Source organism: Propithecus coquereli, unplaced genomic scaffold (genome assembly GCF_000956105.1).
Source record: "Propithecus coquereli isolate 6110/MARCELLA unplaced genomic scaffold, Pcoq_1.0 Scaffold135, whole genome shotgun sequence".
Classification (NCBI taxonomy): Eukaryota; Metazoa; Chordata; class Mammalia; order Primates; family Indriidae; genus Propithecus; species Propithecus coquereli.
In genome coordinates, this window is record NW_012137747.1 from 4,870,664 (window position 1) to 4,881,843 (window position 11,180).

At 35.9% G+C, this 11,180-nt stretch overlaps 1 pseudogene; it reads left to right on the plus strand.

The window, feature by feature from the left end:
• The window catches only part of LOC105805849, a 102,679-nt pseudogene extending 102,080 nt beyond the window's left edge, over positions 1-599 (plus strand).
• The last annotated feature ends 10,581 nt before the right edge of the window (positions 600-11,180 follow it).

An 11,180-nucleotide genomic window follows, 5' to 3' on the forward strand; every position in this document is an offset into this window, starting at 1 on the left:
ATTTTTAGTTGTCCAGATCATTTCTTTCTATTTTTTAGTAGAGACAGGGTCTCGCTCTTGCTCAGGCTGGTCTTGAACTCCTGACCTCTAGCGATCCACCCGCCTCGGCCTCCCAGAGTGCTAGGATTACAGGCGTGAGCCACGGCGCCCGGCCTGGAAATTCTTTTTGAACAAGATAATGAAGAGAAATCAGTTGCGACTTTAATATTGGATTCCTTTATGCAGTGCTCAATAGATACCAGGAAGCAACTAACAGAGAATGTGGTAGTCATAGGCGACACATCTGTGTTGCCAGGATTTCTCCACAGATTGCTTGCAGAAATAAGGTATTTGGTAGAAAAACCAAAATATAAAAAACAACTTCGCACCCAGACATTTGAATTCATACTCCACCTGCAAAGACTAATTGCGTGGCCTGGTTGGGAGGAGCTATTTTTGGAGTATTGCAAGATATACTTGGGAGCCGTTCAGTTTCAAAGGAATATTATAATCGTATACCTGATTGCTGTTCTTGCAATAACCTACCTTTGGAAATGATGTTTGATGTTGGGAAAGCTCAGCTGCCTCTGATGAAGAGAACATTTTCCATTGAGAAATAAAAGTCTGATTAAAAAAATAAAGTGCTTCCTTCACATAAGGAGTATGAGTCCTGAAATGCCATCATTACAGATTCGCTCTTTGTCCCCCCTAATTTCCGTTACCATATGAATGTTCCTTTGGAGAATATTACTTGGAACAAACTCATACTCAGGTATTAGGGATATTCAGATATATTCTTTTTTCTAGGGGGAGAAAAGCCTTTAAAGAGAATTAGTGTTATTCTTGGGAAAATGTTGAGTGTTGAAATAGAGAAAAAGGAGAGATGTCATATATTGCATGCTTCATAATTTTATTTGAGCTAATGTTAAACGCACCATGTATTAATACTTAAAATTCTATATATGCTGTGTTCTGCTGGTGTCCTTTGAAGTCATTTGAGGTAGGCCCATATATTGAACATATCTTTTAGAGCAGTAATATAAGTAAGTTAATAGAATTTATTAAAACCTGTTAACTGATAAGCATTCTTTTTATCAGCTCTATTCCAAGACATATGTAAATTTTTGGAAAATGACAATGTAAATTCTGAACAGGACACGATAGTGTTTTCTTCAACAGGCCCATGCTTAGAATTATAATTCTTTTGATAGTTCCTTAGTATGTTATATATAATGGAAAAAAAACCCAAGAGATCAGTTTCTTCAGGCAGTACAGCTAAAGCAACTTGACTGGCAGACTGCTTTCTGTCTCCCTTTTCTCCTACGCATTTCATTTTCTCTTTCTTTGGCAACATATGACCACCAAACTTGAGACCACATTTCCCAGAACCTTTGGTCAACAGTGCTCACAGACTAAGTTATCATCAGTGGAATGGGAATAGAGGTGATTTGGACAATTTCTGCTTCATTTGCTTAAAAATAAAAAGTATTGTGGATTTCCTCTCTTTTTCTCTTTCTTGGAAATAGGAACATAATGTGCTTGTGACCTAACTTCAACCAGGCAGATTAGAATAATAGCTTAGAGGAGTAGTGAAGCAATCAGATGAAAGGAACCTGTAAGTCTGAAGGACCTTGTGGATCAAAGCCACTCCAGCAACCTTGAATACTCCCCTTGAGAATGCTTTACGAGAGGGAAGTAAATTGTATCTCATATAGGCCAGTGTTTTTTTCCTACTTTGATAAAGTAGCTTAGCCTTTTTATTGTAACTATTATACTTCACCTTTTATGATTAAAATAAATAATCTCTTCTATGAAAGACTTCTACAGATAGCCTAGTGTATGTGGTTGTTAATTGCCTCTGTAATTCACTGATATTAAAAAAAATTCTGAAAATGATGCAGTGAGTTGAATGCTGTCATAAATGTAATCACAAAATATTGTATAAGTGACCCAATGAACATATCTAATTAGGATGTAAACCAAATGGGAAGGCATCAAATTTCTTCCTGTCAAAATATTCTTTATTTTTGTTGTTTACTTCTTTCTTTTTTTTTAAATTTCAAAGTATTATGGGGTACAAGTGTTTTGGTTACATGGATCGCTTTTGTAATGCTCGAGTTATGGTTAAAAGTGTGCCCGTCACCCTGATAGTGTTCATTGTACCCCTTAGGTAGGTTTTTGCCCATCCCCTCTTCCTCCCTCCCCCCTGCTTGACTTCCTTTGAGAGTTACCGCTATGCCCATGTGTGCTCATCAGTTAGTTCCATGTTAATAGTGAGAGTACATGTGGTTTTTCCATTCTTTAGATACTTCACTTAGGATAATGGTCTCCAGTTCCATCCAAATTGTTCACTTATTTCTTTAAAACTTAGACATCTATAGCTACTTGATAAGAAGCACTTTCATTCACTTATTTTGTCCTTACTTTGTTTTAGGTACTAGAGAAATCAAAGAAGCATTAGCTCTGGTTGAAAGGAGCTCATGCCCTGTCTGTCTTGATAAGCATCATCTCCCAGAACTCAGAAGAGTACCTATCATGTAGGGTGACTGATGAATATTTGAAGACTGAATATATATGGTTGGTGAGAAAAGATATGTACAGTAAAAGCTTAGTAATACAAAGCACTACTGGAGTGGCAAGTGGCCATTAAAATAAGAGCTATGGAGTGTAGAATAGTGAGAGTCAGCAGTAGTGTACAAGCTCTGAAGGATGTATGAAATTTAGCTGGAGAGAGTTTACATCGGCTCCTGGGCAAGGGACAGATAGTATGCACAAAGATAAAGGCAGTACAGATCAGCTCTGTCCAACAGAACTTTCTGTGGTGATGGAAGGGTTCTTTAGCTGTGCTGTCTAACATGGTACCAACTAGTAACAGGTGACAATTGAGTATCGGAAATGGAGCAAGTGTAACTGAGGAACTGAAATTTAAATTTGATATAATTTCAATAAATTAAAATCAAAATTTAAATAGCCACATGTGGCTAATGGCTATCATATTGGAGAGCACAGGAATACATAATTCAAATAGTAAGACTATATGAACAAAAATTTAGATATTAGAATGAGCCAGGTAAGTTTTGGGGTTAGCAGGCTAACTCAACTGCCTGAAGTGGGAGTTTATGTTTGGGGATACTGAGATACGAGATCTAGAGTAAGGCTGCAGAAAGGTCTTCAAGTCCCATTTAGAAATTGCCAGATTTGCATTGGATTTTCCATGGTACTGCTTCAGTTGCACACAGATGCACACACATACACACACACACACACACTCTCTCTCTCTCTCTCTCTTTCTCTCTCACACACACACGGCCTTGAAATGAGAGCTGTTTAATGAAAGATATTGAGAAAACTAAACAGGTTAGTCAAGATTTAAAAAAAAATTGATCTGTTTTCTTCCTTTTTAATTCACTTTACTAGCTTTTAAAAAGAATTATGGGGGTACAAATGTTTTAGTTACATGGTCACCTTTGTAATGCTTGAGTCAGGGTTAAAAGTGTGCATCAAAACATCTAAATTCCAATTGCAAGAGTTTTCCTAAAATTATTTATTTCATGGAAAGCCTTGACGTGCTAGCCTGCAGCATTCTTTCAGTATAATTATTTTCTAGGAAATTGTCATATATAAAAATAGAACCTAAAATGTTTTCCCTAATCCTAGTATAATTTATTTGAAAGTTGTACATAATTTGTGTCACCTTTTCCAAGGAGATATTTCTTACCCTTAATGAGAAGTGCTGGTAGTTCATATTTTACGAACACAATTTTGAAATGCATCATAGTATGTCCGATTTTATACATGTATGTGAGAAAGAGAAAAATGACTGAGAAGAGAATATGGAGATGAAGAAAGGGAAGATAAGAAAAAAGCAGGACAACCACATGTACTCACCCTCAAATTGGTTTTAACTGATCAACACCTAAGTGCACATATAGGAGTAATATTCACTGGGTGTCAGGCAGATGGGAGGGGTGAGGAGGGGATGTGTATATACATACATAATGAGTGCGATGCATACTGTCTGGGGGATGGACATGCTTGAAGCTCTGATGCAGGGAGGGGCAAGGGCAATATACATAACCTAAACATTTGTACCCCCATAATATGCTGAAATAAAAAAAAAAGAAACAAAGAAAAAAAAAGAAAAAAGCAGGACAGAGGATACATTACTGACTTGTTTAATGGAATACTTAGTGTATTGCATATTTAAGTCAATTTTTTCTATTCTCTAGATGCACACAAGTGGTACGGAACAGTGGCAAGACTTCTCTAAACTGACAATTATCAGAATGTGATGAATCTCTCTCTTAGCTGTCATGGTGTACTGCATGGTATAAGCAATGTGCAGTCTGTATGAGACGGGAAAATAGAAGTGGATGGGAGAATAGAGGAAAATATTTTTTCTTCCAGATATCGGGGTCATTTTATGAGACATAAACACAGAAATGTTTCTGGGAGGCATTCTGTTCACTCCCAGAGAGCTTTTACCAATCTACTGTAAAAAGCCGATTTCTGCTTCTGTATGTGTAGAACTCCTATTGAGGACAAAGGTAAAGGACACATCTGGATCCAAAGGGGGGTGTTTTAGCTTGAATTTTCTAAAACAAATTCCAGCAGGAGAAAACTTAACATGAAATATTAAGCCCAAAGGATTCATTTCACGCACAGTGATAGCTCTATAACATTTCTTTCCTCTGCAGGAAACTTGATCCATGTTATATTTGTTTTGAATTGCTCTATCTGTCTCACCTCCAAAGATTACCTTTATTTCCTTTTGTAGCAATTTGAGAGAAAAGGTAGAAAAGAAAAGGACTAACACAAAGGCTGCTGGAAACTGGAATTTATAATTTGCAGCTATTCGTTTTACTAGAGGTAGTAAGAGTTGAGTAGTTTGGGGCAAGCTGTTAAATTCTTTGACATTCATAATTAGCAGCCCTGGATTGGGCATAATGATGCCTGTAAATTATTGGTGAAAGAATTCAATAAGGATTTTTGTGTTGCTCTTTTTAAATTTTATATTTAAAATATATATGGTTTAAGTAAAGCCTTCAGACTAGCTTTCATGCCCTCTATTTGTAGTTTTGCTTTCATTTATATTAGAACTTGCTTTCATTTGTATTTATATTAGTGATATGGTACTTACTTCATTAAAGATATTCTGTCAGTCCCATTTTGAAGAAAAGTTTTGTGATTGCAATACAATTACTTCCTTAAAAAATCATAAGTGGATTTTTGGTTTATGAGGTAATTTTATTTTTCAATGAAACACATTTCTGAATACTTAATTGATTTTCTACATAGAAATCTACCTCCCACCAGGCTGAAACATTTTACTTCTTTAGAATATAAATAATTTAACCCCATGGCTCCAACAGTGTTGAGAACTGATTCCTTAGCAGGCAGTGCATCTCTGATCTGTGAGGCCATTATAAATAAGGTCATATGGAAGCTAAAATTGTAAGATCGGGTATTTACAAAATACCTCATAGTTTTAGCATCCATTGTTGATTGTTGTGTAGATTCATCACTTAATTGTGGTTGCAAAGTGGTGATTTGTTTTTTCCTTATTAAAATTTGTTATAAACAAATCTTATAGAAAACTTTGAAGTAAAGCACAGAAAACTGTTTTCCCTGTATTTTTGAAACTTTGCTGATGATGTGATGCCCAACCATTTCCTAATACTTTAATGTGAATTTCTTACAAACTAGGGAAGCCATTAAAATCAGCAAATTAATGTTGACACATTATTACTGTCTAATCTCAGACCCCATTCAAGCTTTGCCAAGTATCTCAGTATTGTCCTTCAGAGCAAAAGGATCCACTTCAGGATTTTGCATTGCCTGCAGCTGACACGCTTCTTTGGGCGCCTCTGATCTGGAACAATTCCTCAGTCCTTTGTTGACTCTCATGCCCTTGGCTCTTTTGAAGATTATAGGCCACTTATTTTGTAGTATATCCTTCAAGTTGTGTTTGTCTGTATTTTGCGATGATTAGATTTAGGTTATGCATCTTTGGCAGGAAGATCACAAAAGTGACATTGTGCTCTTCTTGTTGCATCTTGCCAGGTAGCTCATGATTTTGATTTATACAATTTCTGATGATGTTCACTTTGACCACTTGATTAAGGTGGTGTCTGCCAGGCTTTTCCACTGTGAAGTTATTCTTTCTCTTTTTGTAATTACTTAGTATTTTGTGGACAGAAACTTTGAAACTATGTAAATATCTCATCCTTTGTGAAATTTTCAATTGATTTATTTAATTTATAGCAGTATGGACTCATAGTCTCCTATTTTATTCAATGGGTTATAATCCATTACTGTCATTTTTACTTTGATGCTCAAATTTACTTGGCCGGTCAGAGTCCCTTGAAAGTTGGCTCCTGTGTCCTTTTGACATTCTCCATTATTCCTTGAGCACCTACCTATTTTTTGATACCATGAGATGATCCAGGCATATCTTGACCTTTCATTGCCCAGCTTTGAAATCAGCCATTACTCCAAGGAGCTATGGTTCCTTTTAGTGGAGATTAGTACCAAGATCTGGACACAGGGCATATGCATTGCTGTGGGTAATGTCACTGTTCCCAGGCTGTCTCAGGGACAGAGCTACATACACACATACATACATCTACATGCATATATATACAGATATTTACATCCATATTTACTTCTATATCTCTTTCAATGTATTGAAAATCACTCCAAACTTCCATTGTCATCTAATATCATAGGACTTGTTCTAGTTTTTCCCTAACTTTCTTCTCCAAGAGGTATTTCTTCTTTTGGTATTTCTTTATTTTTAATTGACAAAAAAGTCTATATTTATCCTGTACAGCATATTTTTTTGAAATACAATTGTGGAAAAGCTAAATCAAGCTAATTAACATTTGCATTACTTCACATACTTATCTTTTTTTTTTTGTGGTGAGAACACTTAAAATCTATTCTCTTAGCAATTTTCAAGAATATAATACATTATCTATAGTCACCATGTTATACAATTAATCTCTAGAACTTATTCCTCCTATCTAACTGAAATTTTGTATCCTTTGACTAACACCTGAGAGATATTTTTAAGAAAATTAATCTTCTTGTATGTAAACAATTGTTCATTGCCTCCATAATCCCCTTCCTGTGAAGATGCTCTCCTCTCCGCTCCTGGGCTCTACCATACCAATCACTCTGAGCACCTGCCTGGATACCTTCTTTATCCTGCCCTGGCTCTGACACCCCTTGGGAGACCATCCTTCCACAAGAACACCAACTTTGTTATCTAGAATACTGTTTGTACAGGAAAAAAAATGTATTTAATTTTTTCCCCTTTATTTATCAGTCTTCAGAATAAAGAGTTGGTATTCAATGGTGGCCAAAGAGTTTGTTTTTTGTAGAAAATATAATTATGAACTCATGGAATTTTGTTTTTACATTTGAGTTTGATATTTCTCATTATTGTTGTCATTATTCCTTTTGATGTTTAAATTGTTTCATTTTTTGGACAATGTGAGTCCCTTTATGTTGGCTCTTATGTCCTTTTGACAATTGACCCCACTTGTCTTTGATAGCTTTTTGTTTTCTGGTACAGCAATATGATCCAGTCTATGGTATGTAATTTCTGTCCCAGATATGAAATTGACCAAAAAGCCTAGTCAGAAATAATTAGAAACCACAATCTGGATGCCAGGGGTATTTATTGCTACTGGGTAGTTATTACTTCTAGGCCTTTTCCAGGGACAGAGTTAAGAAATATATAAAGGTCATTTTTTAAGAGTCAAATATCATGAATTTCTACTGATATCTTCAGTTCAAATTTAGAATTTATGAATACCTGGAGTTAGCCAATCTTGAGATTATGTCCTTTGGGTTGCCAAGTCTGCCCAAGACTCCCGACAGCAGCCACACGTTTGGAGGTCCCCAGGGCCACCCTGAGTTCAGATCAGCTGGCTATAAATTCAGAGTCCCCATCAACTCCCTCAGATTTGAAAATTTTCTAAAATGATTTACAAAGCTCAAGAAAGTGCTATACTTATGATGACAGTTTTAGTACAGAAAAAGGTACAAATTAGAACCAGATAAAGGAAGTGACACATAGGAGAAATCTGGGACTGGGAGGGTTCCAAATACAATGCTTCTGTGTCCTCAGTGACATGTCACTCTCTAAGCATCAATGTGTGGCAATGCATACATGCAGTATTGCCAATCCAGGAAGCCCACCTGAACTTTGGTGTCCAGAGATCGTATTAGGATTTTATCAGGTAGGCATAACTGATTGAATCATCACCAACCTGGTTGAACTCAATCTCCAGCTCCCTTCCCTCCCGGGAGATCAAGCTGATATTATATGGCTCAAAGCCTCAACCCAAAGCACATGGTCTTTCTGGTATGGCCAGTGCCAATCCTGAGTCATCTCATTAGCATAATCTATCTAGAGGCCTACCATAAGTCACATGGTTAGAACAAACTGTAAGTGTGGTCTGAGGGGCCCACCATGAAGAGTGAAGGCACTCTCATCATTTGGGAAATCCCAAAGATTCAAAGATTACCTCTCAGGAGTTGGAGCAAAGGCCCTATCTCTCTTTGGGTAAACTTAGTTTTTTACTACACAACAAGGTTTTATTTAACATTTTTGTTTTATAATCACATCCTTTTATGCTAAAACTCTTAGCTCTGATTCAGAGATACAATTATCCCTCATTCAAAGAACTAAGGAATTAGGAAATGGAAGAGGGCCACCAATGTTATGTTAAAACAAAAAAATTAGGCCACGAATGAGTGTCACGATATATTGTATAACATATAAGTGCTTGATTGGTATGAATGAGAATGGCCATAAATGGTTTAATGGAAAAAGCAGATTAGGTAAGCTGGACAGTTGTAACAAATGGAAACCCAAATGTAATGGTTCAACATATTAGAAGCTTATTGCTTGCTCATGTAACAGTCCAGGGCCTTCTTGTTTGACAGGGGAATTCAGTTCTATACAGTAATCAAGAATCCAGGCTAGTGGCAGAAATTCCAGCTTTAACACATGGATTCCAAAGTATATCTGAGTAGCAACATCCCAGCCTTTTGGTAATAGGAAAGAGCACGTGCAGTGCTTTCTACAGGTTATGCCTGGGAGGGGCTCGTTCCATTTCCATTTCCATTCTATCGGCTGGTACTCATTCTTAAGGTCCCAGCTGACATTAAGGGAGACAGAAAAATATGGTCAAGTTATATTCCTAGTAGAAAAACAGCAATTAATTTGGTGGTCAGTTGACAGTCTCTGTCACAGAGGGCTTGAGTTGAATTGTGAAGGTGAAATATGATTTGGGAGAAAAAGGGAAAATACCTTTGGGAAAGTTGGAGATACAGCGAGCAAGAAAAACAAGAGCTAAGTCACACAGTTGTGAAAAATATATTTTCTGAAAGAGCTAGTGATGTGAGTTAATAGTTTGTTACTTGATTAATATAGATTTTTAAGCATTTTCTTACAAATCAGTTTTTCCAACTAGACTATAACCTTTTAGCACAATATGTGGTGTATAGTGGATATCCAATTAATGTTTATAAAATCAGGATGTTACTTTGGATTACTGAAACACTTAGTTTGAATCAGAACAAAGCTCCCTTTAAGATATAATTTATCTGTAATTTTCAGGACACGTAATTTATAAAAGAGATGTAATCAACCACTCTAATACATGTTTTTTTTTTTTTCAAGCAGAGACATTAGGCATATTTCAAAGTTATCTTATTTTGAGCTTATAACTACCAGCTATCTTTTCATAGTGTTTTTTTCCTCCTCTGTTAATATACACTGAATTAATGCCTTTATGAGAGAGGTCAAGATTATCTGCATATTCTTGACAGAGACAGAAATAAATTTTATTTACTGAAAACACGGGTATTATATTTATCTATAGTGAAATAAGATAACTTTAAAATGGTTATCCTATTAATGAAGCTACTCAAAAGAGAAAAATATGGAGAATATGAGAAAATGGTAAATGATTATGGAAATACATGAGAGATAAATATCTTATTCTTTTTTATTCTTATCTTTTTATCTAGCTAGAAGATGAAAAATTATTCTGAATGAAAGTAGTTATTTTACTTACCACTATTTTATGTTTACTGATATGAGTTTTTTAATTCACATTAAGTGTACAGAATTTAATAATAAGGCATAACATAAGGCATAACAACACTAATAATTTGTACTCTGAGTACATAGCTTACCTTACTTCTTAAGGGTCTACAAGTATGTAGGAGAAGATATTGCCAGGGAGAGGAATGACTGAAAAAAAAATTTGTGTGTTGCTTGCCTTGTGCATTTGATTGAATTCATTTATGAATGGGGAATTTCATTTGGGCAGACATAGACAAGGCTGAAAACTTTGAGCCGCCATATCCTTCTGAGCCACTCATGCCGGAAGAGGCAGAATCTCCTCTTTATCTGAAAGAACCAGCCTTACCCTGCAAAAAAGCTTTTTGATGACAGTATTTGTTTTCTCACAAGGAGGTGCTAAATAACACAGGACTTCCTCTCACCAAGGCTGAATTGACAAATGCTACTGCTGTGTACCCAACAGCGATCCTCATTTCAGAGACAGGGTTAAGTAGCCTCTCCAAGCTCAGTTAATATAATGTTCTTTGCAAAATCCCTGTTTCATTGTCTAAGCGGAAGTGCTGGAGGGGTTACAAATGCCTGGGTCCTAAACAGTAACCTCCATAAAGGAATCACACAATTTTTCTTCCACTGGTGGTAGTATTGGTGGAATGGGGTTGAGGTGTTGAGTTGTGTTGGTATCACAAGTTTGTGGGGCTAAACAACTTAAGCTTGAATGTTTATTAGTTTTTAGATTAAAAAGAAAACACTTTGAAGGCAGTGCTGGATAGCACTTTCTGGCCCAGTACTCCATAAACTTGGGCAATTTTGTCAAGTTTTATTTATTTCTCTTAAAAATGCTCTTATTTTTCTGGTTGTATCCATTTTTTTCAGAGTTTATAACACTTAATGATATTCTAAAATATTGAAAATTTCAATTTTGAAAATCAAGCTAACAATTTCTGATGGTCCTTTAAACTTTTTTTTAAATTATACTGTCTTTGGTAATATATTTTAAATTAAATGACACACTACAGAACAGACTCTTAATAAGGAATGGGTGCTACAAACTGGATTCTGCCCTTGTTCTGAGGCAGAAAGGATCAATTTTATACTT